This window comes from Gorilla gorilla, chromosome 7 (assembly GCF_029281585.2).
Source record: "Gorilla gorilla gorilla isolate KB3781 chromosome 7, NHGRI_mGorGor1-v2.1_pri, whole genome shotgun sequence".
Taxonomy (NCBI): Eukaryota; Metazoa; Chordata; class Mammalia; order Primates; family Hominidae; genus Gorilla; species Gorilla gorilla.
In genome coordinates, this window is record NC_073231.2 from 31,767,843 (window position 1) to 31,773,893 (window position 6,051).

Sequence of the window (6,051 nt, forward strand, 5' to 3'; positions counted from 1 at the left end):
TTTGTGGCGTTCTCTGTATTCCCTGAATCTGCATGTTGGCCTGCTTTGCTAGATTGGGGAAGTTCTCCTGGTTAATATCCTGCAGAGTGTTTTCCAACTTGGTTCCATTCTCCCCGTCACTTTCAGGTACACCAATCAGCCGTAGATTTGGTCTTTTCACATAGTCCCATATTTCTTGGAGGCTTCGCTCGTTTCTTTTTATTCTTTTTTCTCTAAACTTCCCTTCTCACTTCATTTCATTCATTTCATCTTCCATCGCTGATACCCTTTCTTCCAGTTGATCGCATCGGCTCCTGAGGCTTCTGCATTCTTCACGTAGTTCTCGAGCCTTGGTTTTCAGCTCCATCAGCTCCTTTAAGCACTTCTCTGTATTGGTTATTCTAGTTATATATTCTTCTAAGTTTTTTTCAAAGTTTTCAACTTCTTTGCCTTTGGTTTGAATGTCCTCCCGTAGCTCGGAGTAATTTGATCATCTGAAGCCTTCTTCTCTCAGCTCGTCAAAGTCATTCTCCATCCAGCTTTGTTCCGTTGCTGGTGAGGAACTGTGTTCCTTTGGAGGAGGAGAGGTGCTCTGCTTTTTAGAGTTTCCAGTTTTTCTGCTCTGTTTTTTCCCCATCTTTGTGGTTTTATCTACTTTTGGTCTTTAATGATGGTGATGAACAGATGGGTTTTGGTGTGGATGTCCTTTCTGTTTGTTAGTTTTCCTTCTAACAGACAGGACCCTCAGCTGCAGGTCTATTGGAGTACCCGGCCGTGTGAGGTGTCAGTCTGCCCCTGCTGGGGGGTGCCTCCTAGTTAGGCTGCTCGGGGGTCAGGGGTCAGGGACCCACTTGAGGAGCCAGTCTGCCCGTTCTCAGATCTCCAGCTGCGTGCTGGGAGAACCACTTCTCTCTTCAAAGCTGTCAGACAGGGACATTTAAGTCTGCAGAGGTTACTGCTGTCTTTTTGTTTGTCTGTGCCCTGCCCCCAGAGGTGGAGCCTACAGAGGCAGACAGGCCTCCTTGAGCTGTGGTGGGCTCCACCCAGTTCGAGCTTCCTGGCTGCTTTGTTTACCTAAGCAAGCCTGGGCAATGGCGGGCGCCCCTCCCCTAGCCTCACTGCCACCTTGCAGTTTGAGCTCAGACTGCTGTGCTAGCAATCAGTGAGACTCCATGGGCGTAGGACCCTCCGAGCCATGTGCGGGATATAATCTCCTGGTGCACCGTTTTTTAAGCCCGTCGGAAAAGCGCAGTATTCGGGTGGGAGTGACCTGATTTTCCAGGTGCCATCTGTCACCCCTTTCTTTGACTAGGAAAGAGAACTCCCTGACCCCTTGTGCTTCCTGAGTGAGGCAATGCCTCGCCCTGCTTCAGCTCGTGCACGGTGCACGCACCCACTGACCTGCGCCCACTGTCTGGCACTCCCTAGTGAGATGTACCTGGTACCTCAGATGGAAATGCAGAAATCACCCGTCTTCTGTGTCGCTCACGCTGGGAGCTGTAGACCGGAGCTCTTCCTATTTGGCCATCTTGGCTCCTCCCCCGATGTTGAATATCTTTCATGTGCTTATTGATCATCTATATATACCTTTGAAATGTCCATTCAAGTCCTTTGCCCATTTTTTGTTGGGTTGTTTTGTGTTGTTGTTGAATGTTAAATCTTGTATATTCTGGATATTTATCCCTTATAAGATACATGATTTGCAAATATACTCTCCCATTCTGTGGGTTAGATTGTGTAGGGGTGGAAGGTATGATACTTCTTTTCACCCATCATAAGGGTCACGGCTGATTCTTCTATAGCAAAAGACAGTAAACAAGGGAAAAGCATACCACATTTATTTAATCACAATTTTACATGACAAGGGAGACTTCAGAAACGAAGACCCAGGAAAACTGTCTGTTTTCATGCTTATGTTCTATGAAGAATGGACAGTCCTGTGGAAAAGTGATTGACAAAAGGCTATGACCTCATTGTAATAGACTAAGGGGGAACCCAGCAAGGCCTGTGTGTTCAGATTCTTCTTGGCCTTTCTGTATAGCATTCCTTCCTCCCAGGTATAGGGCAGGACTCCTCTGGAACGAGGGTCTTCAAGGGAGAGGGGAGAAAGTGATCTAAGTTTTATGGCTTGCTTTGGGGGAGAGGAGGTCTAGAGTCTATGATCACCTTGGGGGAAGAGGAATTCTAGTTTTTGTGACCCCGTTTTGGGGAAGAAAGAGGACCAGAGACAGAAGGGCAGGAGAAGGTCCAATAGCCCATGCTTTAAGGCCCTTCCAATGTGACTATGTGGGCTTACGTCAGAGTTTCAAAGACAGAAACAATTTTTTTGTTTGTTTGTTTTTGAGACAGAGTCTCTGTTGCCCAGGCTGGAGTGCAGTGACACGATCTCGACTCACTGCAACCTCCGCCTCCCGGGTTCAAGCAATTCTCCTGCCTCAGCCTTCCAAGTAGCTGGGATTACAGGTGCCCACCACCATGCCCAGCTAATTTTTTGTATTTTTAGTAGAGACAGGATTTCACCATGTTAGCCAGGCTGGTCTCGAACTCCTAACCTCAGGTGATGCACCTGCCTCGGCCTCCCAAAATGCTGGGATTACAGGTGTAAGCCACTGCGCCTGGCCTGACAGAAACAACTTTTTATTTATGCAACTCAAAGTAAGAGAATTCCTGAGAAAGCCCCAAATAGTGGTGTTCATTTTCATTTGAAAGTATTAAGGGATAAATACATATTCATCCTCTTTATCAATTATCTTGGATTCAGATGGTAAAGGAAGTCTGAAGTACTTTAGGCAGCCTCGTCTACTTTGTCTCACATGTGCTGAAGGAACGTTATGCCCTGTGTTGTATTTTAAAGGGAACATGCTGGTGGAATGAGGCAAGGAAGAGAGACCTGCAGACCAGAAATGGTTAAACACCCTTCACAATGTCCACAGTAAGGACATGGGTGTTTCACAGAAATGTGTTAGGTTCCCAGGTACAAATGGTATATTAAGGAGCGCATTCTCAATGATTAACAAGTCTGGGAGGGGAAAAGATCTAAAAACAAGCCCTTCGGTGACCACTAAGGCAGCAACATTCATTTTCCTTGCCAAGAAATGTTTGTAAAAGTTAAGACTCAGCAAGTCCAGAACAGGCTAAGTCCTTCAGGCAAGAGGAAATAAATAACCCCTCGATCACAATCATGGGACGGTGGCAACACAGATCGAATGAACTGATTCACGCGATTTTTGCTGAGTTTCATATTCTCATGTAATTTTATTTTTTTCAATAAAGGCAGTTTATAAAATTGATGTGCTTGGCTTAGGGCGGGGGTAGGAGCATTCCATCCAAGGGCAGTAATGCCAGGTGAAGAAAGGAAACCTCCTGCATGGATCCAGGCTCTGGAAACTTCAGGGGAGAAGGGCAGAAAGTCCACAAGGGTCCCAGGGCTGTGGACTAGATCAGGCCCACTCACACCCCCCAACACTAGGCTCAAAATGTAGTCAAGAAAAAAGGAGCACTTGGACTGGACTATAGCTGAAAGGGGAATTTGTGGGTGGAGAGGAGAATGTACTTTCCTTAAAATTGTAAGGACAGGGTTTGAGAAGGAAGTGGGGAGTTAGAAAAGAAAATAACTTTTATCTGAGGAACACAATCCTTTTAATGGCCAGGCCCAAAGAGACATTAAAACGATACAGCAATCATGCCCTCCTCCCGGCTTTGAGCTCTGTCTCCATCTCTTGAAGCTGCTTGCTTCTGCCACAAGTACCTATAAATTAACCTAACAGTGCCACACTGGACACTCTGACCCATACCCTATAGCTTAACAACGTCTAGCTATTAGCTAACTAATCAATGTTATTTCTGTAAAGCAAAGAGAAATCCTGACAATTTTTTATCAGTCCACTCCCTGTCCCCCTTTTTTGCCTTAAAAGTCCATCTGTAACTGCTGCTAATCAGAGTGTCTATTCAGGGCAACTTGAATCTATGCTCCCAGGTTGCAATTTGCAAGCTTGGCCCAAATAAACTCTCTACTCAGATTAATTTCGCTGCAGCTTCTTTCCTTTAGGGTCTGCAGAAGCAAGTTCTTGGTTTAGGGTGATACCAGGCTACACCTCTGCATGCCCTCCCCCCCTTGCCAGGCACCTCTCTGTCCCCAGGACTTGATACCAGTCAGTCCTTGTGTTGGCCACAGCCCCTGAGCCCCTTGCAGAGCTTTGGGACAGTGAGTGTGGAGAAGGGACAGCTGCTAACCTGACAGCTGCTTTCTCCAGTCTCAGCCCCAAGGCCCCCCCACCCCAAGCCCTGCCTTTTCCAGCAGGGAGTCTGCGGTCCTGCGGGGCTCTCTGCCCCTGGGCCATGGAGCTGGCAGTTCTGGGGCCCTGCAGGCCCTGCCCCTTCCTCAGGGACAGCCCCAAGTGCACAGACTCAAAGGGAAGAGGCCTGGCCTTGCCCTATTCTCTCCTGAGGCCCTGACCCCAGGCTCTCCGGCTCGCAGACACGATCTGCTATGGCTGCCATAACAAAGTCCCACAGATCAGGTAACTTAAACAGACGTTTGTGTTCTCACAGTTCTGGAGGCTGGAAGGCTGGGATGAAGGCATCAGCAGGGCTGGTTCCTTCTGAGGCCTCTCTCCTCGGCTTGTAGACAGCCACCTTCTCCCTGAGTCTTCTTCTCATGGTCTTCCTCCATGTGTGTGTCCTGAGCTCTTCTTATGAGGAGACCAGTCACGTTGGACAAGGGCCCTACCATCTGTGCTACAGCCACCAATATCCTGTCCTGTCTCCGTAACAGTGGAGGGGGGGCTTGGCTTGGTCACCCCCCAGGTCTGGCAAGGGAACGAACACACACAGGGACCCAGGCTTCAGCTGCACAGGCCTGTGCCCTCCTCCAGCCCAGGGTGCTGTGGCAGCCCCACATCAAGACCCCCAGCACCCCCAACATCACAGCCTCCCCTGATCTATGATGTTAAGCACCTAGTTAGAGGCTGGGGGTGTGTCCTTTGGCTCCAGAATCCCTAGGATTGGGGTCAGAGTTCAGAGAGCTAAACCCTGCCCTCCCACCTTCCCTCAGAGAGGGAGCCCAGGGTGGGGGGCAGACCTGAGCAGCTGTTTGTTTATGGCCTTAATCCTGCCTGAGTGGAACCTGTCAATGCTGCTCACTTGCCTCTCTTGCCAGAGCCCCCTCTCCACTTCTCAGGAGCAAGAGCAGTGAGCAGGGCCCCGAAAGATAGACTCACCATGACAAATACAGAAAGGTGCAAAGTGGCATTTAGCTGACTTTACAGATGAGGAGCTAAGGATCAGAGAGGGTGAGTGATTTTCCTGGGGTCGCAGAGCCAATCAGCAGCAGGGCTGGGCACAGACTCAGGACTGGTGCCAACTCTGTGCTCAGTTGCTGTCCATGCAATTGAGCCAGTACCTGGTGAGTGCCCCCAGGTGCCTGCCAGCGAGTCAGAGTGCCGGACGGGTGTGCTGCATGTTACTCCCATTCTCACCTGCTGGGGCCAGCTTCCCTCAGCTGTAATTTTTGCCAGATAATCTCCCCTTCCTCTATGCCTGCTAGCAAGGCTCTGGGATTCTTTCTGCTATTTCCTTATTTGTTCAGGCTGATGGTCTCTAACTTGTAGAAAACGTCTCGGCTGAGACATCAGTCATGGTGGTAATGAACTCTGATTGCTAATTAGTGAGGATTGGGCTCCAGCAATCGATTTCACCGAGCTCTGTGCCCCGGGTCCATGGAATGTGCTTGTGCTTTGGAGTCAGACAGATGTGCCTTCTCATCTCAGTTCCACCACTGATGTTTGTGTGACCTTGGGCAAGTGACTGCAAGTCCCAGACCTCAGTCCCCTCCCTGTAAAGTGAAGAGACCATTCCCACAGCCCAGGGCTGCCGTGGGGATCTCATGACATAGTACCCTTGTCCATATGGCAGGCACCAAACAGACAGTACGTCTCTTCCTCTCCCTTCCAGCTCTTAGTCTTTGCCTAGGTCCTCACACCTCCCAGGGTGAGAATAAGTGGAGAATTTGAAGTCCATCTAGCAAAGTCAAGACCCCATGGGAGTACGCCCTCTTTGGTTGGTGACTTTGTG